Source organism: Chrysochloris asiatica, unplaced genomic scaffold, assembly GCF_000296735.1.
Source record: "Chrysochloris asiatica unplaced genomic scaffold, ChrAsi1.0 scaffold00033, whole genome shotgun sequence".
Lineage (NCBI taxonomy): Eukaryota > Metazoa > Chordata > Mammalia > Afrosoricida > Chrysochloridae > Chrysochloris > Chrysochloris asiatica.
The window spans coordinates 6,851,386-6,860,552 of NW_006408551.1; positions in this window are offsets into that span (position 1 = coordinate 6,851,386).

Sequence of the window (9,167 nt, forward strand, 5' to 3'; positions counted from 1 at the left end):
CCCAGGATCGGACATTGTTTCGTTCTGCTGTGTATGGGGTTGCTATGAGTTGGTTCCAACTCGATGGCACCTGACAACAACAACAGCAATCAGTTTCCACTTGTAGTGACCCCATATAAGGTTTCTGAGGAGCAGCTGGTGAGCTTGAACCACTGACCTTGCACTTCTAACTGACTTTTCAGTTTAGCACATAAAACTCACAGCACCACACCAGGCATCCTAAAAGAAGTTAGTGGGCATTCTAAACACCATACCTAAAAATCATTGCTTCAATTCATTCCAGTTTGACCCCTGCTAATAATTAGCATTTCCATCCCAGATATACTGAATTAGAATCAACATTTCAACAAGATCCCAAGGTGAGCTATAAAATTACCTGGAGATCTTGTTAAAATGTAGATTCTGATTCACTGTATCTGGACTAAAATTGCAAATTCTCAGCAGGGGGTCAAACTGGAATGGATAGGGTTTCAAAGACCTGTTAAAATCTTAGCAGTTCCAAAGCTACATGTTGTTGTTTTTCAGTCTTTTAAGTCTTGGTGTGGTCCTGGACTGCAAAGTTGGTTTGAACCACAGGTTAGCCATTCAAGCTTACCAGCTACTTCTCAGAAACCCTATGCAGGCTTGCTATGGGTTAGAATCAACTCAAAGGCACTTACAACAAGCTTTGATAGATGGACAGTTTGTCAACTTAATTTACTATAATACTCATCATTTTATCCAGACTCCAGTAGTAGAGTTTCCTGACTATTTTCTGGTCTCTACTAACAAGTTTTTCTTTGTTTTTTATATCCAGACTTTGTTAACAATTTCTTCAGTTAGTTTCTAGCTTTTGTCTCGTACCCAGTCCCAAAGTCAATGCCATATCTTAGGGTCACATGAAAATATTGTCTTGATAAGAAGGTCCTTATGACCTGCTCTAAATGGAAAAAGGAAAGTTCATGTCATGTGTGTAATACCAGATCAGAAGGAAAGTGTCTAATGGAGGAACCAATGAGCATTTGTGTTTACTGAGTCCTGGTGTGGCACTGTGGGTTAATGTGCTGGACTGCAAGGATGGTGTGAACCAAAGGTTGGTGATTCAAGCTCACCAGATGCTTCTCAGAAACCCCATACAGGGCCACTATAAGCCCAACCCAACTCAATGACACTTAACAACAGCAATAACAACAACAAAGGGGTACAGTGGAGGTGTAATCAGGAAGGTTCATGTTGGGAGAACTAAGAGTATGGGAAAGTTTCAATATTTATCTTTGAAAGAGAAAAAGTGATAGAAAACAAGCAAAAAAATTCAGTTTCAATTGATCTGAATAGGTCCTTATTATATAACATATGGCATGCTTTACTTTTTTAGTAGCTTACAATTTGAAATGTCCATGTTCAATTTGCAAATATATGTTTTACATGTATCTCATGATTTATGATATATTACCCTGAGGAATTAATCATCTCTTACCCAAATGATTCTCTCCAAATTTTATTTGAAATATAGTCCTTCTTGAGCAAAATGTTATTGCGAAAAAATGACACAACACACAAGTGTAATTGCTTAAGTATAATCTTGTTCCAATAAATGTGTCTCTAAGATGAGTTTCCTTTAGGAATGTGACTTCTGAACTACATCCTGATGCCTGTTATTTCTATGATTATATGACTAACATGAAGACGGTTATACACAAAGATCATGTGAGATATGAAGTAATAGCATAATATTGGTAATAAAGTTGCTATTTACACTGGTTTTATGACATTTGTTATAAATGCCTAATTTTCCCCACACTAACTGAGTAAATAAATTATAACACAGTGGTAGGCTGAGAATTACCAGGATGAAATATTACATTAAGATAACATGACTCATAGGAAAAGCACAGGTTTATGGTTCATGGCCAAAGAGAAAAAGGACAATAACTAATACTAGCATATTTAATAAGAAAAGGGATTTCTCCCTCCTCTCTGATGATCTTTGTTTCTCAGTTCCTGACTTCATTTTCAGTTCCTTTTTGATACCTTCAAGTTTCTCTACCCCTTAGGAATATGTTATTGTAGCTCTTTTAGTCTTGGATTTTCATTTGAACACTTAAATATTCTATCAAATTTATATTTATTTATCTTTTGTAAGAGTCCTAGGATGGAACTGTAGGATAAGCACTGGACTGCTAACCACAAGATGAGTGCTTCAAACTGCTCCTCAGAAACCCTATACAGTGATGCTATGAATCAGAACTGACTCAATGGCATTTAACAACAACATCTGTTAGAAATATTTTCTGTCTATAAAACTAATTCTAAAACCTTGAAGATGTTTAGTCATCAGTATTTTTTAAATGCTTTGCGTTACCGTGAGTCAGATTGACTATTGTTGCAAAGTGTCATCAGGTTGGTTCTAACTCAAAGCAAACCTGTGTAGGGTTTCCTAAAAAGTGGCTGGTGAGTTTGGACCACTAACCTTTCAGTTCAAACCCAACTTGCGGTCTGTTACTTATCCTACAGTGCCACTCCAGGACTCCTTGAAGACATTTAGTCATCACATATATATATATTTTAGTGTCTGGGGTTGCTTTAGAGTCCTGGTATGGTGCTGTGGGCATCATACTGAAAAGTCATTTGAACTACAAGGTCAGCAGTTTAAGCTCATCAGCTGCTTCTTGGAAATGCTATACAGGGTTGCTATGAGTTGGAATCAACTCAAAGGCACTTAACAACAAAACAATAAGGATTGCTGTAAAAATTGATTATAGGAATGTAAAACTGGTTAGAAGTTATTTTCCAGCACAGTGGTTCTCAAACAGGCTAGTCTCAAAAACCTCTTTACACTTTAAAAAAAACTTTAAGTAAATTGAATACACAGTTGCCTTAAAGGCTTGAAATGCACACTGGAGTACTGGGATGAGAACTCTATCCAGTGGTACCAATCACTTCATGTGTGTTATGCCTTTTTATACTGGTCAAGTTGTAAACATGAGACATGTACAAGGTGTTGACAACAATAAAAGTTGTTTTCATTACTCGTAGACAATAGGCATGGTACAACAGGAGAATTTCCTTCACAGGACAGCCTCCCTGTCTCAAAAACTGTCTGGGCAGGAAGGAAAACTTCTTCAGGTGTCCCCCTCACTTAGTGCCATGGACAAAGGACCCTGAAAACCTCCCCACACGTGGATTTGTATTCCCAAAGTTGTATATATTTTACTGCAATGAGTGCAATGCAAGTTTTCCAGTCTGATCACCAAACAAAGGGTAATCAAATATGGGCACACCAGCCCAGAATTGTTAGCCAGGAATTGCCTGGCTCTTTATTTAGACAACCTATTAGACTTCAGAGTGGGATGTACAAAGATTTGTTCTGAAGTTCAAAGTTGCAAGAAAGGTTGTGGTTGACAGAGTATATTTACAGCAGTTTGGGCTGTCCAAAGACTGCCTCCTCTTATTGGGGAACCCAAAGAGCTTTCCTTTATTTATTTGTAGTGAGTTATATCTATTGGTGGAGTTGTGATGCAGCATTGTAGGATAAGCCCTCAACCAGAAGGCTGCTTTAAACTGCAAGGCTGTCAGCTCAAACTTACCAGCTGCATAGAGTCGCTGTTAGTCAGAAAGCACTCAACAGCACTTAACAACAACAATGTCTATTCATAAGTATCCTGAATGGCACAAATGGTTTGGAATTGGTTTTTGTTGTCAAGTGCTGTTGAGTCGATTCTGACCCATAGCGACCCCGTGTAGGGTTTCTGAGGAGCAGCAGGTGAGCTTGAACCATCGACCTTGCTGTTCAAACGGCTTTGCAGTCTGGCACATTAACCCACAGCACCACACCAGGGGATTGGTAGATACTTCAAAAGTTGATAATTCAAACTCCCCCAGCTACTATGTGGAAGAAAAGATCTGGCAAAACTGCTTCCATAAAAATCTTAGCCAAAAAATGCTATGAATTTTCTTGGCTGTAATACATGGGATCTCTATGAATTGGGAACCCACTTAATGAAAGCTAATATCAACAGGAACAAGAACATATCTGTTGGTTCTTACTATATTGGAAACTGAAACAAAGAATTTTGTTTTTTAAGCCATAGTGCCACATTAGGACTCCACCAGGATCAAGGACATATCTATTGGTTCATACTCTATTAGAAACTGAAGCAAAGGATTTTGTTTTAAAATTATTAATTTAAACACAATAATGAACACATTACATGTAAATACAAATGCATTAGTTTCCAATTGCTCTGGTACTCTGGTAGCGTAGTGATTACGAATGGGGTTGCACACCACAAGGTCAGCAGTTCAAAACTACCAGCTGTTCCACGGGAGAAAGATGAGGCTTTCTGTTCCCATAAAAGTTTACAGCCTCATAAACCCTGTACAGGGTTGCTATGGGTCAGAATCGACTCCATGGCCCATAACAACAACAACAACTGTGACACATTACCACAAATTAGGGATAAATGCTGAACCACATATTAAGTTTAGAAAGTAGCATAATAAGATTACTGTCTTGTCCTGGGGTGATGCTGTAAGATCAGCACTGGACCGCTAACTACAAGGTTGATGGTTGGAACCCACCATCCACTTCTTGCTGTTGTTAAGTGCCATTGAGTCAATTCCAGCCACTCCTTGGGAACCTTAAAAAGGGACTCTATGAGTCAGAATTGACTTGATGGCACTTAACAACAACGTAACAACCCCAAACTATGAAAATTATAAGGCAGGAAATGTGATTTAATATCCCCATTTATCTTTTGAGGAAAAGAAAAAGAAGCACAAAACACAAAAGAGAGAGAGAGAGAGACTCTTGGAAAGAAGTGAAAAAGAAAGCTTAAAGATACAAGTTTGCAAGTAAATGGTTTATTTGTGCACAGCACATTTTTTATTCTGCAGTCCTGGAAGGGTTTCCCCAATGTGATCACCTTGGTGTGTGACAGATCTGCTGTCACAAATTGCTCCTACAAAAATTACATTTAGTCCTGAACAAGAGGCGGTGAGAGACATTGAGATTGCAGGATTGGTAATATCTAGTTTAGAAGACTGAGAGGGTTTTTTTTTTTTTTTTTAATGGGGGCCTGACAAGGTAAGAATGGTAGGGTGAGGGAACTCTTTTTTCTTCTCTCTAATATGGAGGTGGGGGGAGACAGACATTTATGGATATATGGCCCTAGCTTTGCAGAGAAAAGGTATTCACAACTCAAAGTGCTCATTAAGCTGCTGAAGTAAAAAGGGTTTGGGAACTCCTCACATGAGGAGGCAGCAGGATTCTGGAAGAAACAGTCAGGGGATGAATTTAAGTATTCAACCACTGGGAAGCCACGAAATCTTTGCAAAGAGGCTCATGATTAGAACCCACCAGTTTTGACATGCTGCAATCAGACTGTAAAGAAACATAGTATTGTCAGGGTGTGCTTGTCAAAAGAATAAAAGCCAGGTACATTCCAACAGAGCTGAGATAATAAGTTTTTCCAAAGACAGAACCAAATTAACCAAATTATTTTCAGACTGCATTGTTTCACCTGTTCAATTATTTGAAATCCAGCAGGAATAAAACGTCTATTGCTGTTGCTGTTAGGTTCCTTCTCATAGTGACTCTATGGCTCACACAAGGAAATACTGCCTGGTTCTGTGCCATCCCCACAATCATTGCTAAGTTTGAGACCAATGTTACAGCCACTATCTTAGGCTGGGTACTCTCGAGAAGCAAAATCAGTGAAGCTTATGAATGTATATACATAGAAATTCATCTCAAGGAAATGGTTCACTCAGTGGTAGAGGCTACCGAGTTCCAAGTTCATGAGTAAGAGGTCAGACTGGAGGCTTCTCTGGACTCCTGTGACTACAGGGACTGGTGATCCCAAGATCAGTAGGTCAGATGGCAGGTTGCTGTTTTACATGCTGCAAACACTTATGAATCCCAAGATCTATAAACAATAGAGCTGACTCAAATCCCAAGAACCAGAGGTCAGATGATGATGAGCTGGAAGCAGGATCCAGAGAGAGCAAAAGGCTCTCTTTTATAACTTTACCTGAGAGGGGGCAAAATAAAATTATAGAAACCAAAATGAAACAATTCTCAAATTGGAGATGATCAGCTAAATACAAGTGGAGCTCTGTGATGAAATGTTCTTAAAATGAACTTTTTTATATTAGCAATTAGTTGTACTGCTTTGAGGATAACGAAGGATCAGGCAACATTTTGTTTTGTAGTACATGAGATGCCATGAATTGGAACTTAAGGGCAGATATCTACTTGAAGAGGACTCACTGATTCATTAAGTAATTTACTCAAAATCAACCACTAATATGCCAATCTAAGATGGTGGATCTGGTAGACGTGCAGTGAGGAGCTCCGTCACCAACAACACAGAATACCGGACCAAGCAGGCTCAGGGGATGGTACTAGAACTCTGAACCACATATAAAGGAATATTTAGAAACTTGGAAGGCTTACACCTAGGGGAATTTGTAGCAAAATCAAGAAATCCATTGTTATCTAATTCAAGACACTCAGCTGCTCCTGGAGCCACCATATTGGGAAAGATCAAGTGGGGAAAGGAACAGAATAGCGACAAATACCTGACAGAACAATGGAGATACAGGTGTGGACATTCTTTTTTGGTATCTATTCTTTGGTCTCTTGCTGTCTGCACACCTCCATTCTGGTGAATAAAGGGGATGCCTGACTGAATGGGCACCACATCCCCATCCCTGGAGGGTTCTACTATGCATGCATACAGATCTTGACGTTTAAAGTGACAGTTTCCACTTAAAACCACACGGTCACCACTCATCTGTCATTTTGTCATATTATGGTGGCTTGTGAGTTGCTGTGATTCTGAAAGCTATGCCAGCGGTATTTTAAATATCAGCAGTTCCCGTGGTGGACAGGTTTCATATAAGCTTCTAGACAAAGACAGACTAGGAAGAAAGAGTGATAAACTACTTCTGAAAATTTAGTCACTGAAAACCTTATGAAAGGCAGAGAAACACTGTCAGATATAGTGCCAGGAAATGAGCCCCTCAGTTTGGAAGGCACTGAAAATGCCACTGGGGAAGAGCTGCCTCCTCAAAGTAGAGTTGACTGTGATAACACGAATGGAATAAAGTCCATGGGAGAAAAGCCCACGGACCTTCATTTGCTGATAGGGCAAAACTCAAAATGAAGAGAAACAGCTGTAAACATTCTTTGAAAATCTGAACATGGAATGTAAGAAGTATGAATCTGGGAAAATTGGAAGTTGTTAAAAATGAAATGGAACTCATAAACATCAATATCTTAGGCATTAATGAGCTGAAATGGACTGGTATTGGCCATTTTGAATCTGACAACCATGTGGTTTACTATGCCGGGAATAACAAATTGAAGAGGAATGGTGTTGCATTCATAGTCAAAAAGAACATATCTAGATGAGTCATGAGGTACAATGCTGTCTGAGATAGGATAATATGCATGTGCCTAGAGGGAAGACCCGTTAACACCACTATTATTCAAATTTATGCACCAACCACTAAAGCCAGTGAGGATGAAATAGAAGAATTCCACCAACTTCTTCAATCTGAAATTGATCAAACATGCAATCAAGTTGTATTGGTCATTACTGGTGATAGGAATGCAAAGGTTGGGAGCAGAGAAGAAGTATCAGTAGTTGGAAAATATGGCCTTAGTGATAGAAATAATGCTGCAGAATGCATGATAGAATTCTGCAAAACCAATGATTTGTTCATTCCAAATACCTTCTTTAGACAGCATAAGAGACAACTATACACAGAGACCTCACCAGATGGAATACATAGAAATCAAATTGATTACATTTGTGGAAAGAGATGATGGAACAGCTCCATATCATCAGTGAAAACATGGACAGGGTAGACTGTGGAATAGACCATCAATTACTCATATGCAAATTCAAACTGAAGCTGAAGAAAATTAAAACATGTCCATGAGAGCCAAAATATGACCTTAAATATATCCCACCTGAATTTAGAGATCATCTGAACAACAGATTTGATACATTAAACACTAAAGACCAAAGACCAGAAGAGTTGTGGGATGACACCAAGAACATTATACATGAAGAAAGAAAAAAGTCATTGAGAAGATCAGAAAGAAGGAAAAGCCTAAAATGGATGTCAGAAGAGGCACTGAAACTTGCTCACCAGCATAGAGATGCTAAAACAAATGGAAGAAATGAGAAGGTCCAAGAGCTGAACAGAAAATTTCAAAGATCAGCTTGAGAAGATAAAGCCAAATATTACAACAAAATGTGCAAAGATCTGGAATCAGAAAAACAAAAAGGAAGAACACGCTCAGCATTTCTCAAGCTGGGGAAACTGAAGAAAAAATTCAAGCCTTGACTTTCATTATTGAAAGATTCTCTGGGCAAATTATTGAATGATGCAGAAAGCATCAAGAGAAGATGGAAAGACTACACAGAGTCACGGATCCAAAAGGAGATGGTTAATGTTCAACCATTTCAAGAAGCACCATATGATCAAAAGCCATGATACTCAGGGATGAAATCCAAGGTGCATTGATGGATTTGGCAAAGAACAAGGCACCAGGAATTGATGGGATACAAATCGAAATCTTTCAAGAAAGTGAGGCAACACTGGAGGCACTCACTCATCTGTGCCAAGAAATTTGGAAGACAACTATCTGGCAGACTGATTGGAAGAGATCCATATTTGTCCCCATTCCAAAGAGAGGTGACCCAATGGAATGCAGAAGTCATTGGACAATCTCTTTGATATCTCATGCCACTAAAGTTTTGTTAAAGGTAATACAGAAACTTCTAGTGGTTCAAGCTAGATTCTGAAGAGGCTGTGGAATGAGGGATATCATTGCTGATGTCTGATGGATATTGGCTGAAAGCAGAGAATATCAGAAAGATGTTTACCTGAGCTTTATTGATTGTGTGAATCATGGCAAGCTATGGACAACATTGCCAAGTATGAGTATTCCGGAACACTTAATTGTGCTAATGAGGCATCTGTACCTGGACCAAGAGGGAGTTGTTCGAACAGAACAGGGTAACACTAAATGTTTAAAAATTAAGAAAGGTGTGAGACAAGGTTGTATTCTTTCACCATACTTATTCAACCTGCATGCTGAGCAAATAATATGAGAAGCTGGGTTCTATGAAGAAAAACGTGGCGTCACGATTGGAGGAAGACTCATTAAC